This window comes from Furipterus horrens, unplaced genomic scaffold (genome assembly GCF_987537825.1).
Source record: "Furipterus horrens unplaced genomic scaffold, mFurHor1.1.pri manual_scaffold_11, whole genome shotgun sequence".
Classification (NCBI taxonomy): Eukaryota; Metazoa; Chordata; class Mammalia; order Chiroptera; family Furipteridae; genus Furipterus; species Furipterus horrens.
In genome coordinates this window covers 69,715,637-69,736,635 of record NW_028327181.1, presented here as the reverse complement: position 1 = coordinate 69,736,635, position 20,999 = coordinate 69,715,637, and the positions used below count along the sequence as shown (strand labels likewise).

General features: G+C 48.9%; 1 protein-coding gene across 6 annotated transcripts in view; it reads right to left on the bottom strand.

Annotated features, from left to right (window-relative positions):
- Nucleotides 1–20,999, bottom strand: part of CUEDC1 (CUE domain containing 1) — an 81,714-nt gene that overhangs the window by 27,525 nt on the left and 33,190 nt on the right. The window contains exons 1-2 of one of the 6 annotated variants that reach the window (XM_090291269.1): nt 3,909–4,009; nt 1,820–1,939 (exon numbers count right to left, since the gene is read on the bottom strand). The exons of 3 other annotated variants lie outside the window; for them this stretch is intronic. The gene's annotated coding sequence lies outside the window, so the exon portion shown is untranslated. Of the gene's footprint in view, nt 1–1,819; nt 1,940–3,908; nt 4,010–5,238; nt 5,397–20,999 lie in introns of those variants that run through there. 2 more of the 6 variants (XM_090291270.1, XM_090291271.1) reach the window with 2 other exon arrangements.

Sequence of the window (20,999 nt, the reverse complement as noted above, 5' to 3'; positions counted from 1 at the left end):
CCGTACACCAAAAGGTTGTGGGTTCAATTCCCAGTCAGGACACACACCTGGGTTACAGTTTTGATCCCCAGTCGGGGCGCATATAGGAGGCCACCAATCAATGTTTCTCTCTCACATTGATGTTTCTCCCTCCCCCTTCCTCTCTCTCAAATCAATAAACATATCCACAGGTGAGGAACTGAAAAAATAGAAAAAGGGAAAAAAGAAATGTTCTCTCCTAATTTTTTTCTCTCCCTCCTGTGGCCAGGTCTGTAGCTGATGGGAGCTGTCGGGCAAGGACTAAGGCAAGAGGTGTCAAAGGAAAGTAATAAGGTCACCTGTGAAAGGACTGGCCCCGCAGCCTCAGTCCTAAGGACACCATCATTCACGTCTGCTTCTGAGGCCCAACTGTCAGGCTTGGCTGCCATAAAAGGCACAATCGAGAAGCCCAACTCTGCCTTCCAGTTGAAAAGATCCCAGATGAAGGTCCTCAGGCACGAGGACCATGTCATTTGTTTGGCTCATCTTGGTAGCTAACGGTAATAATAATAATAATGGCAACATAACCTACTGCCTGTCTCTTGATGTGCCAACTGCTATTCCAAGCACATTCTGCATGTTAACTCTGCATTCTCTCTACAACCCTGTGAAGTACTTAGTACCCACCACTATTTCCTCTTTACAGATAGAAAAATGAGGCACAGCAGAGTAGAGTAACTTGTTCAAGGTCACACAGCTAAGTGGCCAAGCTGATATTTGAGCCCAGGAAGTGTGATTCCAGAGTCAACATTCTTAATCTATGGGCTTGCCCACCCCTCTGAGGTCCCTGGAGCTGAGCATTGGACCGGGCAGCAGAAACTCAGTAACTGTGAACTGAATTGAGTCACTAACTGGGCACAGGTGCCCCTGGACAGGCTGGGGGAAGAAGGGAGGAGTCTTCACAAAAAATTTCATTAGGAAGTAAGAACCCTGGTAGTTTCCTTACAATAATCTTTTTCCCACCCCACCAAGGTTATCAAGTTGCCAGGACTTGACAACTGTTTGTTCCCACCTCCACCTGAGATGGTTGGAACTGTTTCCATAACAATCCCTCTCTCCATTCACAAACATTACCAGCTCAGCCAAGACACTCAATGCAGATGCCTGGAGGAGATCCAACCACCACACTGCCTCAGCTGGAAGCCCTAGGTCTGAGCAGGCCCTCGAGGCTGGCCTGACGGTGTGCAGACCAGGCCTAACCTGGGAGAAGGGGATCACCGGCAGCTCAGGCGCATGGCTGTGAGGCTGGGCTGGATCCAGCCGTGAGCTCCTCCTGGCCCAGGCCCAGCCCCTTGGGAAAGAGGAGCCAGCTGCCCCGCCCTCGGCCTCTCCTTCAGGCAGTTAGGGTGAATGACCCTCCACAGGTGAGGCCTCCAGGGTCTGGGGGCTGAGCCCTGATGTCTGGACAGCCCCAGAAGATGTCTCTGGGCCCCTGGGACAGGTGGCCAGTCAGTGACACCACAGTCAGTATTTATTGTAATTTAGTATCTGAGCATGCCCAGGGAATCCAGGCCAAAGAAACAAAATTAGGGATGAGTGCTCAGGGTGAGCAGTGGAGGAGGGTCCTGGGAACAGAAGTCCCAACTCCTGCTCCCTCCCCACCCCACCCCCACTAACACATAGTTCTTTGCACCTACCCACTGATCCTAATTCCATTTCCATGGAATTCATATTATATTTAATGGAACACTATACAACGGTAAAGTAAAATGAGGCACCTCTGTATGTCTCTATGCCCAAGACGTATTGCTAAGGGGAACAATGCCAGACACAAACATGGGTATAGTCACTGTAGACATACCTCGGAGCTACTGTGGGCTCGGCTCCAGACCACCACAATAAAGTGACTACCGCAATTAAGTGAGTCGTAATCTTTTTGCTGGTGGAGGATCTTGCCTTCAATTTGTAAACAATTCAGCACCTGCAAAGTGCAATAAAGTGGAATACAATAAAACAAACTGAGCCTGTATGCTGCAGTGCATTGTGGTTTGTGTATGGATGGAGAGGGAGAGAGAGATCACTCTGAAAAGAGTCACAGGAAAATAATAATACAGGCTGCTAGTGGGGAGCATTAGTCATAAGAGACAGATCAGGGAAACTTTTCTCTGTAAATCCTTGTATATCTTTTAAATTTTGTTTCATATTTATTTATTAATTTTAAAATAACATAAGCAAATAATCTATAAAGAATATCAAAGTAACAGTCTTGCCAGTGGGTTTTTTCATGTTTTTTTGCATTATCTGCAATGAACATGAATTACTTTTTAATAATAATTACAGAAAATATCTATAAGCACTTACTATGTGCCACGTCCTTTCCAGGCACTTGGCATGGAAAGCCCCACAGTAAATGAAGTATTATACCCACTTTACAGAATAGGAAACTGAGGCTCAGAGAGTTTAAATAGCTCATGTAGGGCCACAGTCTGTGACAGACAAAATTTGAATTCCAATGGTCTGCTCCACCCCATAGTCCCTGCTCTTCTTAATCTCTACCTTATATTGTCTACTTAAAAAATAAAATAAAATAAAACCCAAACAAAAACTGAATGATAGAAAAAAATCTTAAGAAAAAGGTGAACGATAAAGCCTGCAGGGTTTTAAAACATTTATAATCCTTAGAACCTCAACTCAATCCTTCCTGCCCCAACTAATATCAAAGGCCTTCTCCAGTCCTGCCTCAGTGGGACCAGGCTAGGCTCCTCCCATGGTTCACTGTGTCCCTCACGTCCACTTCCTGGTGGGGTTGCCAGGGAGAATAAGGCCCAGTGGGCAAGGTGATGGCCGCAGCCACAGCTTTTTCAGAGGTCAGACTACAGCATGGAGGGCCCACTAGGGCAGAGTGGGGTCAGGTCTGGCTAGGAAGCTCTGTGTGGAGGGGGAACCATGAGTTGCTTTTACTGGGACTGAGTGTGGGGTAAGAGGCCACAGAGCACAGTGGTTAAGGTGGGGCCAAGCTCAGCTTACACCTTGACCCCCACTCCATGGGGGCAGGGGGCCGAGAGACCTTCTGCAAGTGAGTTTCCTCCCCTGTAGCATGGGATACCTGCACCTCCTCAGATGGGCTCCCAAGGGAGCTCCTGTGATGGGCACACACAGGCTCCAAAGCCACATCATCTATGGGGCTGAGTCTAGAGGGCCCAGGAGTCAGGCCTGGGATTATGGTCCTGACTCCAGCCCTGAAGGGGGAGCATATGCAGCACAAAGTCTTCCCCTTTGGGGCCTCCAGGACCTCGGGTTACGGGGCTTTGGAGCTGCTGAGTGGAGCAGGGAGCTGGGCCAACAGCTCCATTCCTGCCCATACTCTGCCCCTAGAGAAGCTTCCTAGGGAAGGAGAAATGAAGTATCTGTAATATTCCACGGGCCCTGGGTTGCCAAGGCCCCCCTCTCCTGCTGGAGCTGAAGGACAGTGGGTGGTCTGACAGGGGCCTGACCCCTTGGAGACAGTAGCACAGGCACAAGGCACACAGGCAGAGTGGCCTTCTCAGAAGTGCTGCCTGGGGCAAGCCCAGGGCTGGGAACAGAGGCCTGGGGTCGGGGTGGTTGGCCCTGAGCTTCAAAAGAGCAGGAGGTGCCCTGACCTATGTGGCTCAATTGGTTGGGCATCGTCCTGGAAAGTGAAAGGTCGCAGGTTTGATTTCCAGTCCAGGCCACAGGAGAGGCAATCGATTGATGTTTCCCTTCCTTCTTTCCCCTCTCTCTAAAAATAAATAAATAAAGTCTTAAAAAAAAATACTTCTAGAAGAATTTAAAAGAAAAAAAGAGCAGGAGGCAGCTGCGGTTGGGAGTAGCACCACCCTGACTCAGGCAGCCAGGACACCATCAGAAATTCTAGCCCAGCCAGAAGGGCCCAGCCCAGACAGCAGATGAGATTGTTTAGAGCCACTTACCAGGCCAGCTTCTTCCTCCAGTCACTGGCTGCTCCCTCTTCTCCTCTGCCATTCCTACCCTTCTCTGCCCATGTAGCACCACAGCTCCCCTTCCACAGCTGCCATAGGGGTGCCCAGAGGCCAGCTGCCAGGCCTTCTCTCGCCACCTGCAGCCCTGCCTCTTCCACATGACCTCGCCGCTACATACCCACGTGCCTACACAGGCCCTCTGGAGAGGCCGTGGTTAAGAAGGCAGGAAGAAACCTCCTGTTCTCACTTCCAGATGGTGCGTGCTGCCAAAGATCACAGAACGCAACAGCCACAGAGCTGGGATTTGAACCCCGATCCCAAGACTCCTCAGCCAGTGCTCTCTCCCTGTGTGGGTGCACACACCTGCACACTCCAGACCAGCTCCTGGGCCTATGTGTGCCCCAAGTACTAGCTCACTCAAACCCATTAACACACACACACACACAGTGCCACGTGCTAGTCTCAGGCCTCCAGCCACAGGGCAGAGACACCTGCTTTAGATTTTTCCTGAACTCTCGCATCCAGCCCGGGGACTCAGTCCACTTCTCTCTCCACCCAACTCTGAAGCTGTGTTTTTGAAATTTCAGCCAGTCCCCTAAACCCGTAGTAATGTGCACTGACAGCCCCCTCATCCTTCCCACAGCCCACCCTGCAAGCCACTCCCTTCACTATCTGACAGCAGAGCCAGATATGGCCCCAGATCCCTATCTCCTCCCCATCTTTGCCCAGAATAGCTTTCACAGCACCTGGTACAGCAACAGTGAGGTTGGGCTGACCTGACTTGCAGCAAAACTGGCCAGACTGGGAAGCCTGGCCAAGGCATCGGCTTCCTGGTTGCCTGAAGGATCAGCGCCTGGAAGGGAGGCCCAGGAAGAGCCTAGGCCTAGCCCTCAAGTCTCACAGTCAGGAGGAGGAGGCAGGGGCTCCTAGGGGTCTCCTAACCTGCCTTCTTTGCCTTCAGGGGGCCTCAGTCTCTGCCTCTAGAAAATAGAGGGAAGTAGTCCCAGTAGACTGATCTGACCTTTCTCATCACTGAACCGCCACCCACCCCACCCCACCCTGACAGGGGAAGCAGGGGCATGGGTGGGGGTGAGAGGATGCATCAGGGTCAGAGAAAGGCACCACTGCATTAGGTACAAACCATAATGACGCCTCTGCAGGAGGAAGTGGCTGGAAGGCCCTGTGCCCTTTGTTTAGCTACAGAACCAGATTCCTTTCCTCATATGAAATCCTCAGCAGAAGCCCATTCTATAACGACATTAAGTAGAAGCCTGCCCTCACCCCCCTGCACCCAGCAATTACGTGTAATCAGAGAACCTACCATTTACTAAGTGCTAGGCAGTGTTCCTGGTGCATGACGTCAGTTAATCCTCATGATAACCGAGTACTGTAGATTACCGCCTTCTGTCTTTATCGGAGCCATTTTACAGGTAGGGACGCTGAGTTCTGTGTGACCCAGAGGCTGTCCGGGACTGTGCCATATCCAAACTGCATGGCTGTACAGGGCAGATACCAGGGTACTTGCCAAGTCTCCTGACACAGCAGGTACTTGCAAGTGTTTTCAAGCCTGACTTTAACCCCATATGCTCTCATCTCCCAGCTGTTTGTCCCTCTGCTTGTTTCCCCCACTGCTACCAAGCTGCTCTTCTGGAAATGAAAATGTCCTTCCCCATCGGTCTAAGAAGCAAATGCGCCCTGCACTATAGTGTTGCACCTCAGAGGGTGGTGAGACTTCATCAGACTCCCCCGAGGTGTTTGCTAAGAACCCACATTCTCCATCCCACTATTAAATCAGAATCTCTGGAGGCATGGCCTGGGAATCTGCATGTTAACAAGCTCCCAAGGTTAGGCTGATGCCCAGTGAAGTGTGAGGACCATTACCTTACAGGGTGATTCAGTTCAGAGCCCTGGATTCTGGTTTTAGCTCCAACACAAACCAGCCAAGCAACATTAGGCAAGTCATTTTTCCTCCTGGACCTTCAGGTTCCCACCTGAAAAATGGGAGGGGAGGATGGTATAATCTCCAAGCACCCCTTTCACCCCTAACATCCTCAGGGTCTGAACTGAGTCCCCACATGGTCCGTAGGTGTATGAACTGAGTTTCATGGACTCTTCAGTCCCTGTACCAGCCAATACACACTGTAGGCACACATTTAAAAAGAGTTCCTAACTGTTTGATCTAGGAAGATCTGCAAAAATACCTTGCTCTGGCTCCAAGCCCTAAACAAATGCCTTTGGATTACCCATGACACCTCCCTGCCCCTACGAATATCTATTTTCTTCATTTCAGACTGAGCCAGCCAGATTCTGTAAACACTGGGTCCCACACCTGAGCTTAGTCAACAGTCATCAAACAAAGGCACTGCCAAGTCACCTCACAAGCCCAGACTCATCCAGCTCTGTCTGTCACAGGGAAGCAGCAGCCTGGGATGTGTGGACCCTGTCCCTTCTTCCTGCCATAGAATGGGAATGAGGGGCAGGTCAAAGAGAGGGTGTGGCCAAAAGGGCTCTAGCCTACAGGCAGGTTACAAAGTTATCCAGACTTAAAGAGTATGAGGTGACGCCAGGGGAAGCGTCCAGCAGTAGCCAGCACCTTCCAAAAGCAGCCAGACATTCCTTATTTCCTTGGCTCCTGGAGAGCACCATTCAAACCCGAGTTCAGCTAGTGCGCAAGCACTGCTCGCTAGTGGCAGATACATGACTCGCTCATCCTTTAAGCTCTATGAGCCCGTGAATGGGGAATGTGGGGGTTCTCAGAGCCATGGCCCCTGGACACTGGGTGAATTCTGATTCATGCGATCTTTGCGTGTGGTGAACCTGTGTGCGCTCATGCCCGTGCGCAAAAGAACCAAAGGGGAAGGGTGTACAGTGGGAAAAATCTGTGAACTGTACCCAGAGTCTGTTGACCCTCGTCATCTAAAAACCCTGGAATAGATCATTCTCTCACTCTGAGCACACTGACTGCCCCAAATCATTGTTTTACATGTGTATAGCGCTTAACAGTTTACAATGCTGGGAACGGGTCCACAAGCCCTTTCTATTCAGCCAGGCTCTAGGCTGGGTATGTGCCCCACAGCAGGGGACTCTCCCTGGTACTGTGTGAGGCACTTTACCTACACACAACCCTCACAACAGAAATGCGAGGCAGGAAATGGTATTTGCAGTGAGGAAATTGAGGCACAGAGGAATTAAATAACTTGCCCACAGTCTCACAGCCAGGAAGCGGTGGAGTCAAGATTCTACCCCAAAGCCCACACTCCCAACCCCTCACCACACCATCACCCAATTCGCAGTGGTGAGCCTCTACAACTCTGCATGGGGCAAAGAGAGAAACTCAGGCTCCGGAAGGGCTGGGAATACAGAGGCAGCCTGGCAAGGTCCCACCTCTAGGCAGCCGAGGCAGGAGAGAAGCACGGTGTGGAGCAGACCCAGCAGCAGAGAGATGGAGAAAGAGTGGGTGCACCCAGCGCAGAGCTGGGCATGCCCACCGCAGGCCTCCTCAGCCCCACAGCCATCCCAGGCCCAGAGGGGACCTGAGCCCCCACTCCCACCCCGCAGGGCCTCCCTGCCCCAGACTGGGCTCTGGTCAAGTTGTGTTTCCGTCCCAACCACACCGGCAACCGCCTGAGTGAGTCAAGGCCTGGCAGGAGGAAGTGGCCACACTCGAAAATCATTAACATGCAGGGCTGAGCTTGGGGCCTTTGTTCTTGAGCAAGGACTGGAGCATTTCACTTTCAGGAAGGAGCTGGGAGGGTGGGGCAGGCTCAGCCTTGCACAACCAAAGGCACAGGCTCAGACACACACAGGTCCCACATGGAAATCGTGGAAATCAGCCTACAGGGCCCTGAGGGAAGGCAGCAGCACACCCATGGCCCTCACACCCAGTGGGTCCACACGGAGAGAGGATACCAGCCACGCTAGCTCCACTGCTTTTCAAGTCAGGGAGGCCTTCCAGTTGGGGGTCTGTCCACGGGGCTCTGTGGTCAAACGTCTTCCGAGTCAGGGAAGCCAAGCGAAGGAAGGAAGCAGAAAGGCAGCAGAGGAAGACTGGGAACTCAGGCCTGTACCGCAACCATGGTGGGGGCCCCAGGTCCCAGAGATGAATGATGCCCCCCACGTCCGGCTGGGAGGGGCAACTCCAGCTCTGGGAAGACTGCCTTCCTACACGAACCCCCCTTCTCAAAATACAGCATCCCTCTTCCAATCACGTAGGTGCCATGTGTCCCCAGTGTCTCCCAGGTGCAAGGCACGAGCAAGGAACAGCCCTCCCAGGCACCCCCTGCGGCCTGGAAACACTGGCCAGGGCAAAGTGTTTTTACGGAGACAAGTCAGTCGACAAGGAAAAGTCTATTTTTAAAAATGTAATACAAACAACAAGAATAAAAAGGCTTTGAGCAAGCCCCACAGGCCCTTGGCACCAGGGCTGTTCCTACACCCCTGGGAATGGGCCCTGCACCCCTCCCCACCTCGTGGGGGTCAGTCCGAGGCTAAGGTTTCACTCTGCTCCCCTCCTGCTCCTCATTAGAGCTTAACCTCCAGCCCATGAGGAAATTGGGAGAAATGGGACTCTTGCCCTTTGTCAATTACAAAGTAAACAGCTCTCTGGGGGACTGCCTTCCTTTGGGGGGGTCTTCTCACACTCTCAGACCGGACTGTCCCAACTTCCCTCCGCTCCACTGTAGGGGGTGGCCTGGTCAGGGAAGCTGTGCTTTCCAGCTGTGTAGTGGGACCTCTGCCTGGCAGGGGCAGGCCACCCACCAGGTCCAGCTCACCCCCCTCAAAGCCTCTCTGTCTGTAAAGGGCTTTTGGGGACAGGAAGCGATAAACAGAGTCAGGTGGCCAAGACGCAGGGGCTGATTATGCTGTTTGTGGACTTCCCAGGCCTCTCTGTACTCTCCCACCAGCTGCCTGGGGCTCTGGAGGAAAAGGTGCTGGTGAAAGACAGACCGGTCTTTGGTTTGAAAGGGGGTCTTTTTGACGGACTAAGCTGGGTCTTTCACAGCATCTGTGAGGGGACTGCACGCCTTGATGGTTCCCCAAGCACCTTCTCATAGCCTCAAAGAGAAACCCTGTAACTGGAGCCCAGCCTGCTGGTAGCTACGGCTTTCTCTCTCTCCAGCTCCTGCTCACCCCTCCACTAAGCTCTACATTGCTCCCTTACTTTGGAGGAGACTCCCAGAGGGGAGGGTGTGCCTGTCCAATCTGCCAGCTAGCTCAGGCCAGGTGGGTGGCTCGCCTTTACAAAGAAGCTCACAGCTCAGCTTAGTTTAGCTGCCCTGGGAGTGGAGAACACCTTGGGAAAAGTTGAGACTAGCAGGGAAGGTGGTTCTGGGCTTGCATGGCCTCCCCAGTGCCAAGCTCAGCTCACATTCCTCAAAGACGTTGCAAGCTGGGGAAATGGTGGCCCACGTGTGCCAAGCCATGAGTGTACGTTGGTTTGTGCCCTGGCTGGTGTGGCTCAGTGGATTGAGTGCTGGTCTGCGAACTAAGAATCGCGGGTTCGATTACCGGTCGGGGCACATGCCTGGGTTGCAGGCCAGGCCCCCAGTTGGGGATGTGTGAGAGGCAACTGATCAATGTTTCTTTCCCTCTCTCTCTCTCCCTTCTCCTCTCTCTAAAATTAAAAAAATAAAATATTTTTAAAAAAGAAAAAAAGGTGACTTCCAGCCAAGATGGAGGCCTAGACTGACACGCTCCATCTCCCTCCACAACTAAGAAGGAATACAACTACCGCAAAACCAGAAATAACAAGAAGTTCCAGAAAATAAAGATACATGGAAGTCCAATGTATGAAGTTATAAAGAAGTGATGCTCATCTGGACGGGTAGGAGGGGTGAAGCCGGGGCAGAGAGGTCAAGCTGTGCTGCCGGCGGTAGCTGCAGCAACAGCAGCGGGACAGCGGTAAACACAGACATTCATATTTAAGAGCAGGCGATAAGCGCCTCGGGAGCACCCCCAGCTGCAGACCAAATCTGTCAGCTCGCAATTCCAACACCGGGGAAGGCAGACTCCCATTGCCTCGTACTGTGAGGCCCAGAGGAGGTGGGGATGGAAGAGGAGGCTCCCTCTCTCTCAGCAGAGAGTGAACAGCAGGAATCCATCTTGGACCCCCACCCTCACACAAAACGCCAGAGTGTGGTGAGAAGGGTCATCCGGTAGTGAAGAGTGCACGGGGCTCCACCCCCTATAGCATAGGAGGTGTGACAGCCCCACCCAGGAAGCAAAGGTAAACACAAAACTGTCAGGATGGCAGGGGTCATGATAGAGATCCCAATCACACAGCTGACCAGACAGCAAATATCTAATCTAAGGGACCAGCAGATAGGAAATCTTTCTGAGGCTCAGTTCAGAGCTTTGGTTATAAAAATGCTTACAGACCTAACAGCAGATCTTAAACAAGATAGGGAAGGAATGAAGGCTAGTCCTGCTGAAATGAATGAAAACACACACGAAACTAGTGGTGAGGGCAGGAAAACCAAAGATCAAATCAACAAATCAGAACCTAGGGAAGGAACAGTCAACCAGTGCAGAAAGAGGAAACGAAAAGTGAGGAGAATGAGGAGAGGCTCAGAAACCTATGGGACAGCTGTAAGCAGGCCTACATCCGAATCAAAGGGTTGCCAGAGGTGAAGAAGAAGAACTAGAAATTGAAAAGTTACGTGAAAAAATAATGAAGCAGAACTTCCCCAACTTGGGGAAGGAAATATACTTAGAGGTCCAGGAAGCACAGAGAGTTCCAAAAAAACTGGACCCAGGGAGAACCACACCAAGACACATTATAATCAAAATGTCAAAAATTAAGGATAAAGAGAGAATCTTAAAAGCAGCAAGACAGAAGAAGAGAATTACATACAAAGGGGTCCCAATAAGACTATGAGCTGATTTCTCAAAAGGAACTCTACAGGCAAGAAGAGACTGGCAAGAAATATTCAAAGTAATGAAAAGCAAAAACCTACAACCACGATTACTCTATCCAGCGAAGCTGTCATTCAGAACAGAAGGGCAGAGAAAGTGCTTCCAGGACAAAGTAAAACTGAAGGAGTTCATCAGATCCAAACCACTGTTATAGGAAATGTTAATGGGATTGTTTAGGAGAAAGAGGATCAGAACTATGAACATTAAAATGAAAACTGTATCACAACAACCAACAACAGAAGCTAGGGAATCAAAACAAAAGCAAACTAAGTAGGCATCAAGAGTGAGAAAAGAATTATAGGTATGGAGAACATTTTGGGGGGAGGTCAACAGGGAGGGGGGAAGAGGGGAAGGGAGGGAGATGATGCAGGAATTAAGAAGCATAGTAGGAGGGAGTGGAGTAGATAGGAAGATGTTGAGAAGAACTATATGCACAACCAATGGGCATGGACTAAGGGGGGGACAACTGGAGGGAGGGATGTCACTGGGTGGAGGGGGACAAAGGGAAAAGAAATTGGGACCACTGTAACAGCATAATCAATACAGCATATTTTTAAAAAAAGGAACATTTCCTTCTTTTCACTCAACACCCAGTAACGAATGAAGAACACAAGGTACATCCACGAAATGGAAAGGCAAGCAGCCAAGACCTTGGTGTGTAGTGCCATGAAAAACCACGTTGCAGAGCCACATGCACACAACACATTTGTTCGATTGTCCTTGTTATGTTTGGATATGCACAGGAAGACGAAGATGTTTGGGTGGAAACACAGCATATACTAAGTGGCAGTTGTCTAAGGAGCAGGATTGCACACTGTTTGCTTCATGCACCTCTGCATCCTTTGAAGTTTTTACAACAAACATGCATTATTTCTGTAGCTTAAAATTAAGAATTAAAAAACAATGTTACACTGCTGGTGGGAATATAAAATAGTACAGCTGCTGCGGAAAAGTTGGGTGGTTCCTCAAAAAGTTAAACCTAGAATTACCCTATGACCCAGCAGTTCCACTCCTAAATCTATACCCAAGAGAATGGAAAGCTGTGATTCAAACAGATATGCATACATGCGTGTTCATAGCCACAGTATTCACAATGGCCTAAGTGTCAGTCAATAGGTGAACGGGTAAACTAAGTGTGGAATATACATGTAACAGAATATTATTCAGCCATAAAAAGGAATGAAATTCTGGTATATGCTACAACATAGAAGAACCTTGAAAACATGCTAAATGATAGAAGCCAGACACAAAAGGACAAGTACTGTATGACTGCACTTTTATGAAGTGCTTCAAGAGACAAATTCATAGAGACAGAAATTAAAATAGAGGGGCCAGGGGCTGAGGGCAGAGGGGAATGGAGAGTTTTGTTTCATGGGCACAGAGTTTCTGTTTGGGATGATGAATAAGGTCTAGAAATGGATAGTGACGGCTGTCGTCGTCGTTGGCAGCCGTCCGTCTCGAGAGACGATGGTGTAGCTTCCCAAGAGTCCATCTGCACCGCCGAGAATGGTTGTGCAGTCCGACTCGGGAGTGACACGGTATCTGTCTCCTCCCGTGTTGAATCGACATCTTGCGATGACGCTGGAGTGTCCTCTCCAGTGAAGCTGAAGCTACAGAGCCTGGGCAGGGTGATATGGAGGGTCTGCTGTTGCCCATGCAGCAGACCCCCCCTCTCTTCGCAGCTGAAGGGTCCAAGGGAAAGACGGAGTCAATACAGCTTGGCTTCAGGTGCGCCGCAGGAGTTGCTGGTGTTGACTACAACGTCAAACCGCCTTAGGGACTCCGGCTCCGGATTTTCTGTCGGGGTTTACTCCCTTAGCCTTTCCCCTGAAGAGGTATGCCGCAAGGCAGCGGAGGTTTTTTGGAGTCAGAGTTTTCCTTCTCTGATGTGCCCTGACTATGTAGAGAAGCACAAATAATAGCCACTTTAATTAATTTCCTGGCAGGTTTCACTACCCCTCTATAAAGAAAAGTGTGTGTGTGTGTGTGTGTGTGTGTGTGTGTGTGTGTGTGTGTGTGTGTGTGACTGAGAAGAAACAGGGAATCCTTTAGTAAGTAACCTGGAGAATCACCTCCTTCACCCAGCATTGGGGAAGCAAATGGCATTCTTCTCTCTGGGGCTAACTCTTCAAAGCATTTAAGAGATGGGGAAGTCAGATGTAAACAGACTTATGAAAGTTCCTCAGATGATTCACATACACATGATTCTCACAAAGGCATATTATGTTTGACTACAATGTTCAGAGAATGAAGGGGCAACTACCTACTGCCCTGGAGCACCCTCTCTAAAACAAAGGCCTTTTTCTTCCTTTGGAGTCTTACACCTTAATGTCTGAGCCTTAGTTGTATTAGTTTTGTTGAGGGGAGAAGAGACAGTGACAGAAACCTAAATACCAGAATCCTCTCCTTGCTTGGGTCCCAGTAGACAGTGCTTGACAGTTTCATTACAGGAAAAAGGTTCCTGTAGGACTTAGTTCCAGAGAGGCGAGAACTTTCCAATCACTTAGCTCCATATTTTTTATGTGAGCTTCATCTTGAAAACCGAATTTCTTTCCATATCAGTTCTTCTTAATTATTTATACACTGTTATTTGTATCACATAACACAAAGATAACATTCAAATTATTGCTCCCCTTAGCTGCCTAGTTCCTTCATTTTTAAGAAGATATTAGAATATAATCTAGCAGGCAAGGCAGGGATCTAGTCTTTACAATTATTTTTGTGCAACATCACGTAAGTGCTGAATAAATGCTTTTCAATGATGCTGCAGCTGAAAGGGTTCCACACACATTACCTTACTCGTATTGAAGATATCCTGGCCAACTGAGCAATATCTTACAGACAGAGAAACAAAGAAGAGAGGTGCAATGACTTGCATGAGAAGAGAAAGCAAATTAGTAAGGAAGGTCTGACAGTGTTCGTACTCTTCAATTTGGAGTGCTATTGTTTATTCATTCATTCTAAAAAACCACAACTTAAACATGCAAGTTCTTCAGTCCTGCAAATTCTGGGTGTGGCAAAAAGCACTTTATAAATTGTGCTGGGAAAAAAATAGCCCTAACAGTTGGCTCAGGTACATATTGTCTCTTTCAACTGAAACCAATTTGTAAACAGACATTACATTATCACACCCCTGTGACAACAGCAACAGCATAGTGATGTTTACACAAGGCCTCCCATCTTTGGACCCCAAGGTGCATTACAATTTAATTATCTCCGACACTGATCTGTCTGCTCATACAAAGAAAGCCAAGTTGCCTTTTCTTCATCAGGAAATTGATGGCAATTATGTTACTGCCCAAGATCCCAAAGTGAGTCAACAACAAAAGATCCTGGCATCCAAGGTCACCTTTTAACACAGAACTCTAGACCGATCCCCTATCCTTTCCCTAATAATAAAATACAGTGAAAGTGACCATCCTTGTTACCACCATGAGATGTCAAGCAGATCAGGTGGTTGGAAAGTTGGGAGCTCACATTGAAGAGAGAATGGGGATGTGATAAATTCTGTTTTACACTTAAGTCTAAGAGAATGCTTGGATAACCAAGTTTAGATTCTCAGTCAGGTGTATTAGAAGTACAAGCGAGAATTCTACAATAAAGATAAAGGTAATATCGAAGAGGAGATTAGAGATCATACTTTTTCAGAGTGGTCTCTTGAGACTAACTATGTTCATTATAATAAAATTCCATTTCTGAGTTCTCAGTGGTAAACATCATTGAGAAGTGAAATTACAAAGAGAAACAAAGCAGGGGCACAGGGTCAGTTGTAAGAATCAACCAGTGGGCAGCAGGTTCAGTTTATACCCCAAGAAAATGTCGGATGGGAACTAACTCACCATCTCTACCTGTCAAAATCCCTACCATTCTTTGAGGTTCATCTCAAAAATTACACTCAACTTGCTTTTCCCTGATTTTTTCAAAAAGAGGTATTCTCTCCCTTCTTTAAATTCCTAAAGGATTTTATGTGTGCCTACTTTATGAGCTGCATCATTATCTGACTGGGATTGTGGATATCTGTAAACTAACCCAAGATGTACTCTATATTACTGTTGATTCAATAATTATTTATTGAGTTCCTGCCATAGACTTTAAGCTCTTAAAATAATATGTAAGTTTTTTGAGGGCTGAAACCACAATTTGTTCATTTTTCTACCCAAGTAGCACCTACTACAGAGCAGGCCCTCATTAATGTATGAGGTATCGAATCGAATTTGAAACTATCACTAGTGCAGGAAAAACAGCTCAGTGAAGAGGCAGGGTAATGGAGGCATCTGAGCACAAATCTCAGAGTCAGAAAGACCTAGGTTCTGAGTGACGGCTGTACACCATTGTAAATATAACAATGCTACTGAATTGCCACTTAAAATGGTCAAAATGGTAAATTTTTTGCTTTGCATAATTTATTACAATAAAAGGAAAGAAAGAGATATCAGGCAGGGTGAGGCTCTGGGTTACAGAAGAGACTGTGACTCCCCGGGCAGAAGGGGGCACTACTTGGACTATTCAGAGAGACGGCAACCAGCACACAGGAAATCCTGCCTGCACAGAGGAGCTCTGTCCCCATCTGCATGGAGTGGGCCAGGGGACAATGGCATCCCTGTTGATGGGGACTGTTCACATGGTCTGCAGAGTCACACATGCCACCAGGCTGAGGGAGATGGCGGCGCAGGGATATTTTCTGAGACATTTGTAATAGCTGGATTATGATACATTAGAAAAGCTTAGTGTGTTAGAAAATGAAGCCTGCACTTAAGAGCCTTGGATGGGGCGGCAGTGAGATGGTTTGCTTATACTTCAGGGGGATAGGAAGGGAAGATCAGGAGAAAGAGAGAGAGAGAGAATAAGCAGCAGTCTGTCCTAGAGGGTGCTCTGGCAGGCAGAAATCTCATTCATTCATCAATCATTTAATAAATATCACAGTGCACTCCCAGGTGCTAGGCAGTGGGACAGTGGGGGTGGAGGGGACTAGGAAGACCCACTCATCTTGTAAATACCTTAGTGTCCGTTCAGTCCCACCACCCACCTTGCTCAAAAAGAAATACATATATAAAAAGAAACCAAAAGCTGCCCCCGCCTCCACCTTCTCGCAGAAAGTGAAAACCCCTCTTACTCAAGGCCAAGCATTTCCATCCAGAATAGGAAATAAGATCGAAACTGCCAGCGTGGGCTGGCCTCCCTGGTAACTGGGCCTTCTTCACACAGGCGTGGCCTGTCCACCAGTTACCAGGCACCGACCGATACCAGACTCTTTCTTCCCAAAGGAGAAAGGCAAAGAGAGGAGCATGGGGACACCAGGCTGGGACCCCAGGTCTGGAGGCTGTGACTGTTGAATGCAGGCTTCTCAGGTACATGGGTGCCTGAGCTCTTACCCTGCTTATCTCCAGCTGTGGAGGACAGAGAAGCCGGGGGGGGGGGGGCACATCTGTGGTCAGTAGCAGCTCTGCCTCACTCAAGATAGGAATATGTAAACAGTGGACTCTGTGGTAAAAGGGTGTTGTATCCAAGGCCTTCCTGGAATCTGTCATGTGTGGACGTGTGCACTGGACAAGGAGGCAGGCGGCTCTGAAACCTCTCACCTAGGCCACTTCTGGCCTTTCACAGAGACCTGCCCATAAAACGGTACTGCCCAATAAGGTAGGGGCTAGTCACATGTGACAGTATAAATTTAACTCTTAATTCATGGAAAGTAAATAAATTTACAGCTCCGATCCTCAGTGTCATCACCACACTTCAAGGGTTCAGTAGCCACCGAGGCGAATGGCCATCCCATTGAACAGTACATTTCCTGCATCGCAGGAGATTCTATCAGGCAGCGCTGTTCTAGAACCCAAACGGGAGCCCTCCTCCTTAGCGGTATGAAGATTGGAGAGCTGTATTACAGTTATCTGGGGGAGACCAAGGACTGTGAACTGTTGATCCCCAACAGGGGAGCCCTTTTACATCCTTCTGGGAAGGGTGGGTAAGTGTGAAGACCCCCTCTCCAGGGCAGGCAGAGCTAGAGTGGGCACTAGGTCCCCTTTATCGGAGATCAAAGCTTTGACCTTCTTCCCATGAAACCTGACACCCCAGGCAGAGAGAAGAAGTCCCCTTCGGAGCCCAAGTCCAGGTTTCAACATGCACAGGACCCAATGCCCTTCAGTTTGCTTTGCCAGGAGGAAGGGGGTGCTGAGCATTGTCAGGGTTCACCCACGGTCCCCACTCCAGGCTCCAGGGTGTGCCCCACGTTGGCCCAGGCACTGCCTCCTGGGGCCTCTCCAGAGCAATAGGAAGGAGTCAGAGGAAAAAGGAACCTGATGGGACAGGGTGTGTGTGTGTGTGTGTGTGTGTGTGTGTTTATTAAAGAAAAGAACATCATTTCAAGGAAACTGATGGGACAGGTGTGTGTGTGTGTGTGTGTGTGTGTGTGTGTGTGTTTATTAAAGAAAAGAACATCATTTCAAGGAAACTGATGGGACAGGTGTGTGTGTGTGTGTGTGTGTGTGTGTGTGTTTATTAAAGAAAAAAACATCATTTCAAGGAACCTGATGGGATGGGGGGCGGGGGGTTGTGTGTGTGTGTGTGCGTGTGTGTGTTTATTAAAGAAAAAAACATCATTTCAAGGAACCTGATGAGACGGGGGGGGGGGTTGTGTGTTGTGTGTGTGTGTGTGTGTGTGTGTGTGTGTGTGTTTATTAAAGAAAAAAACATCATTTCAAGGAACCTGATGGGTCAGCCTACGGAAAAGAATGGAAAGGGGTTCTGAGAATGCAGATGATGGGCTGGGTGTCTGGGCCTGTATCTCTGAACTAACCAGAGAGAGGAAAGCGGGTCAAGCACCTCCCACCCCTGCAACACCCACCAATACGATGATACAAAACGGCTGAGACACCTTCCCTCTTAATTGAACCAACCTCCTAAAGAATTTCCCCATTTGAGTCAAAGGGACATCACCATTGTCCCCCACCAAGTTGTCTCAGCTTGGCCCCAAAAGTCAACCAAAAGGAGCTATAACTCTGCAGGGTTTCCAGCAAACCCCAGAATCAGGGCTGGAGTGTGGGAAGGGAGTGAATCCACAACCCACAAAGTGTGGGAACGATGGGAATTGAAAACCCGGGGGGGAGAAGTGGGGAACCTGGCTTCTGGTCCTGGCTCTGCTACAGGGAGCAAGTTCCTCATTCCTTTTAACCTTTTTAAAGAAATAATAATAATAATAAAACGGGTATAGAAAACTGCACAAAACACATGTAAGTTTAATGAATGAATTGACTGAATAAGGCACACACCTTTATAACCATTCCTGTCCAGAAAGGAAACTTCACCAGCCACTTCAAAGCCCTGTCCACGTGCCACCAGCTGATTTTTGTAGCATTTCTTTGTCACTCAAATGTACATCCCTGAACAGGATAATCCTGAATGTTGTTTGTCTTTTAAACCTATTTTAATCTACAGATTCCCTGTTTAGCCCCTTTTTTTCTTATAATTTATGAGTTGAAGAACCAGGCCATTTGACTATAGACTTCCCAACTGTCTTAAGTTCACAGGGCAAGTTTCCTTTTCTCTCTGACCCTCAGTTACTTCTTCTCAACCAGCACAGTCTTGCCCCGTTTATGAGGCCCCTGTGACAATAAAGGAGACAGCCTGGAAGCTCATCAGGAAAGGCTTATTTTGTTAAGCAAAGGACGCAGGATGCAAACTAATGTATACGATATGCTTTCAACGACATAAAGAAAAAACGCATAGGATAAAGGACCAGAAGGAAATAGCCTAATGTGTCAATAGCTGTGTCAACGGTGGAATTCTGTGCACTCCCCTTTTTTCTTTCTTAAATTTTTCCACAATGAGCATATACCAGTGTGAGAGGGGACAGGCCATTTTTAAACATTTTAAAGAAAACAGTGCTCTTCACTGTGGCACAAGATCAATGTGGCAGGCACCAAGCTTGTCCACTCTCCCTTTGCAGGACCACCTGGCTTTGCTCCCTGTTCCCACGGCCACCACCAATCCAGCTGAGGTCCCCAGCTTCCTTTGACGCCTCCTAGTTTGTCTTCTCTTCTCCCCCTTGTCTGTGCCACCAATAGAAATTTAAAACAAGCCAGGTCGCTTCCCAGCTCCCCAGTCTCTCATGTAAGCATCAGACCCCTTTCTTTTTCTGCATCAGCGGTCACCGCACTCAATAAGCAGCAGGGTGACCTATGGGACATTGCTAGCCTGTACCCTCAAAGCTCCTAGATCAGGGGTGGAGCCCCAAATTTTGCATATCCAACAAGATCTGGGGAGACGCTGATGCCACACGTTCCAGGACCACACTAGAATCCTGATCTGCATCGTTCCTCGGTCCTCCCAAACAAGCCCTGTTCATCTTTCAAGACCTCACTCAAGTTCCTCCTTTCCACGAGGGAGTCTCTGGTAACTCTAGCCAGTATTGATCTCTCTCTGCTCTTCCAGACCACCTCTAGCACTTCCAAGTGTTCTGGTGGTCTGAAAGAGGAGACAGAGTATTTAGTGGCCTTAATGTGGCTCTTTGTCACTTTCTGTCTCCCTCTATCTTATCAGGTCTTAAAGGCAGAGGCACATTCCAGGGACCCCACATTACCCGGGAGGTCGCCTGCTGCATGTTCCGGGTGAACTGAATCTGCTTCATTCACAAGTACCCCCGTGACATCCACTCATTCATTTACCATCAGTCAAAGACCTCTTAATGAGTAGGTACTGTATGCCAGAATGGCACAAGATAAAAATCTCTTTTCTTCACGGAGACTCAGGATGAATTATAATAGGAGCGTGCAGAAGGGGCTCTGGGGGGAGGGAGGCAGCCAAACACAGCCCCCCTCCAGCCCCAGAGACCACTGCCTGGTGTGTGTACACACACACAACCTCTGCTGAGACACAGGTGTCAGTGCCCTCCAGCAAGCACACACAGTCGTGGTCACACCCTGGTGTAGCCATAAAGGTTTGGCAGCCAGTCGCAGACTTCACTGTTCCCTAGTGAAACCACCCTGTCTGTACTTGGGGACAGGGTTTATGGGCAGATATTGTTAGAAGAACAGGTATCCAGGCAAGAAGTCAGAGCAGCAGAACAGTGGTTGTGACAGTGCAGGCCTGGACCCCCCTGGAGGGAGACAAGAAGACACTGCCTCGTAAAGACAAGGTGGTATGTCTGAGGGGCACACCCCTGTCCCATTTCCTCAAACATGTAGGGCTCTGGACACTTAGGCCTCTGCCAGACATTTTAAGCAAGCTTCTCTGGGACCTGAGGCAACTTTTACTTCTTTGTGTCCCAGTTTTGCTGTCTAAGCCAAAGAACAAGATAGTAGAGATCCCTTTTGGCAGAATAGAAGGTGAGAAGAAAGAACACTAGAGCCAATTTTAGAAAAAAAACTAAGAGCAATAATGCCGCTGTGCAAAAGTTAAAGAACCTGCAAGAAGCCGGGCAGGGAAGCCCCGTCAGTGCCCGGTGGGGAAACCCAAAATACACACGGGCTCTCAGGAGCAGCGATCTCAGCGGGAGGGTACAGCAGGCTCCCTGAGGAGCTCTAGAAAGACAAAAGCCTGGGGCCCCTACTGAATCAGCATCTCCTGATGCACACAATCCCCATCCTCCAAGCCCAAGCAAGTCAGAGAGGTTTGAGTATTCTGGGTCACTCCTACTGAAGAGACACTACCCCAGAAGTGGGCAGCAGATCACCATCTAAGAGGGGAGGACGGTGGAGGGTGAGGCAGGGGACACAGGGGCTGTAAAGTACCCAGGGTGCCCAGAGTCCAGCAGGGGAGGAAAAGAGCATCAGCACTGATGACTTCATCCTGGAGTGCTACTCCCAGTGGCCACCACCACACCCCAGCACATTTCCCTGGTTCTGCTCCCTGACCCACTGTGACTCTTTATTTCACGATTCAGACTTCAGACCCTCTCCTCCAGGAAGTCTTCCCAGATTCACTCGTTGGCTCATGGGCACACAGCCTCAGCCCATTAGATTCTTACTCCTTCTGCAAATCAACATGGTAGCGCTAGTCACATGATATCACAATCACTAGGGTGCCAGTTGGTGGCCCCAACAGACAGAACCCACCTGGAGGGCAGGGATTTTATTTAATTTTTGTTTCATTTAGCTCTCTGTCCTCAACACCTAGCTCAGAGCCCAGCAATGAGCAAGCATAGAGCAGGTGAGCAACATGTAGGTTTATGCT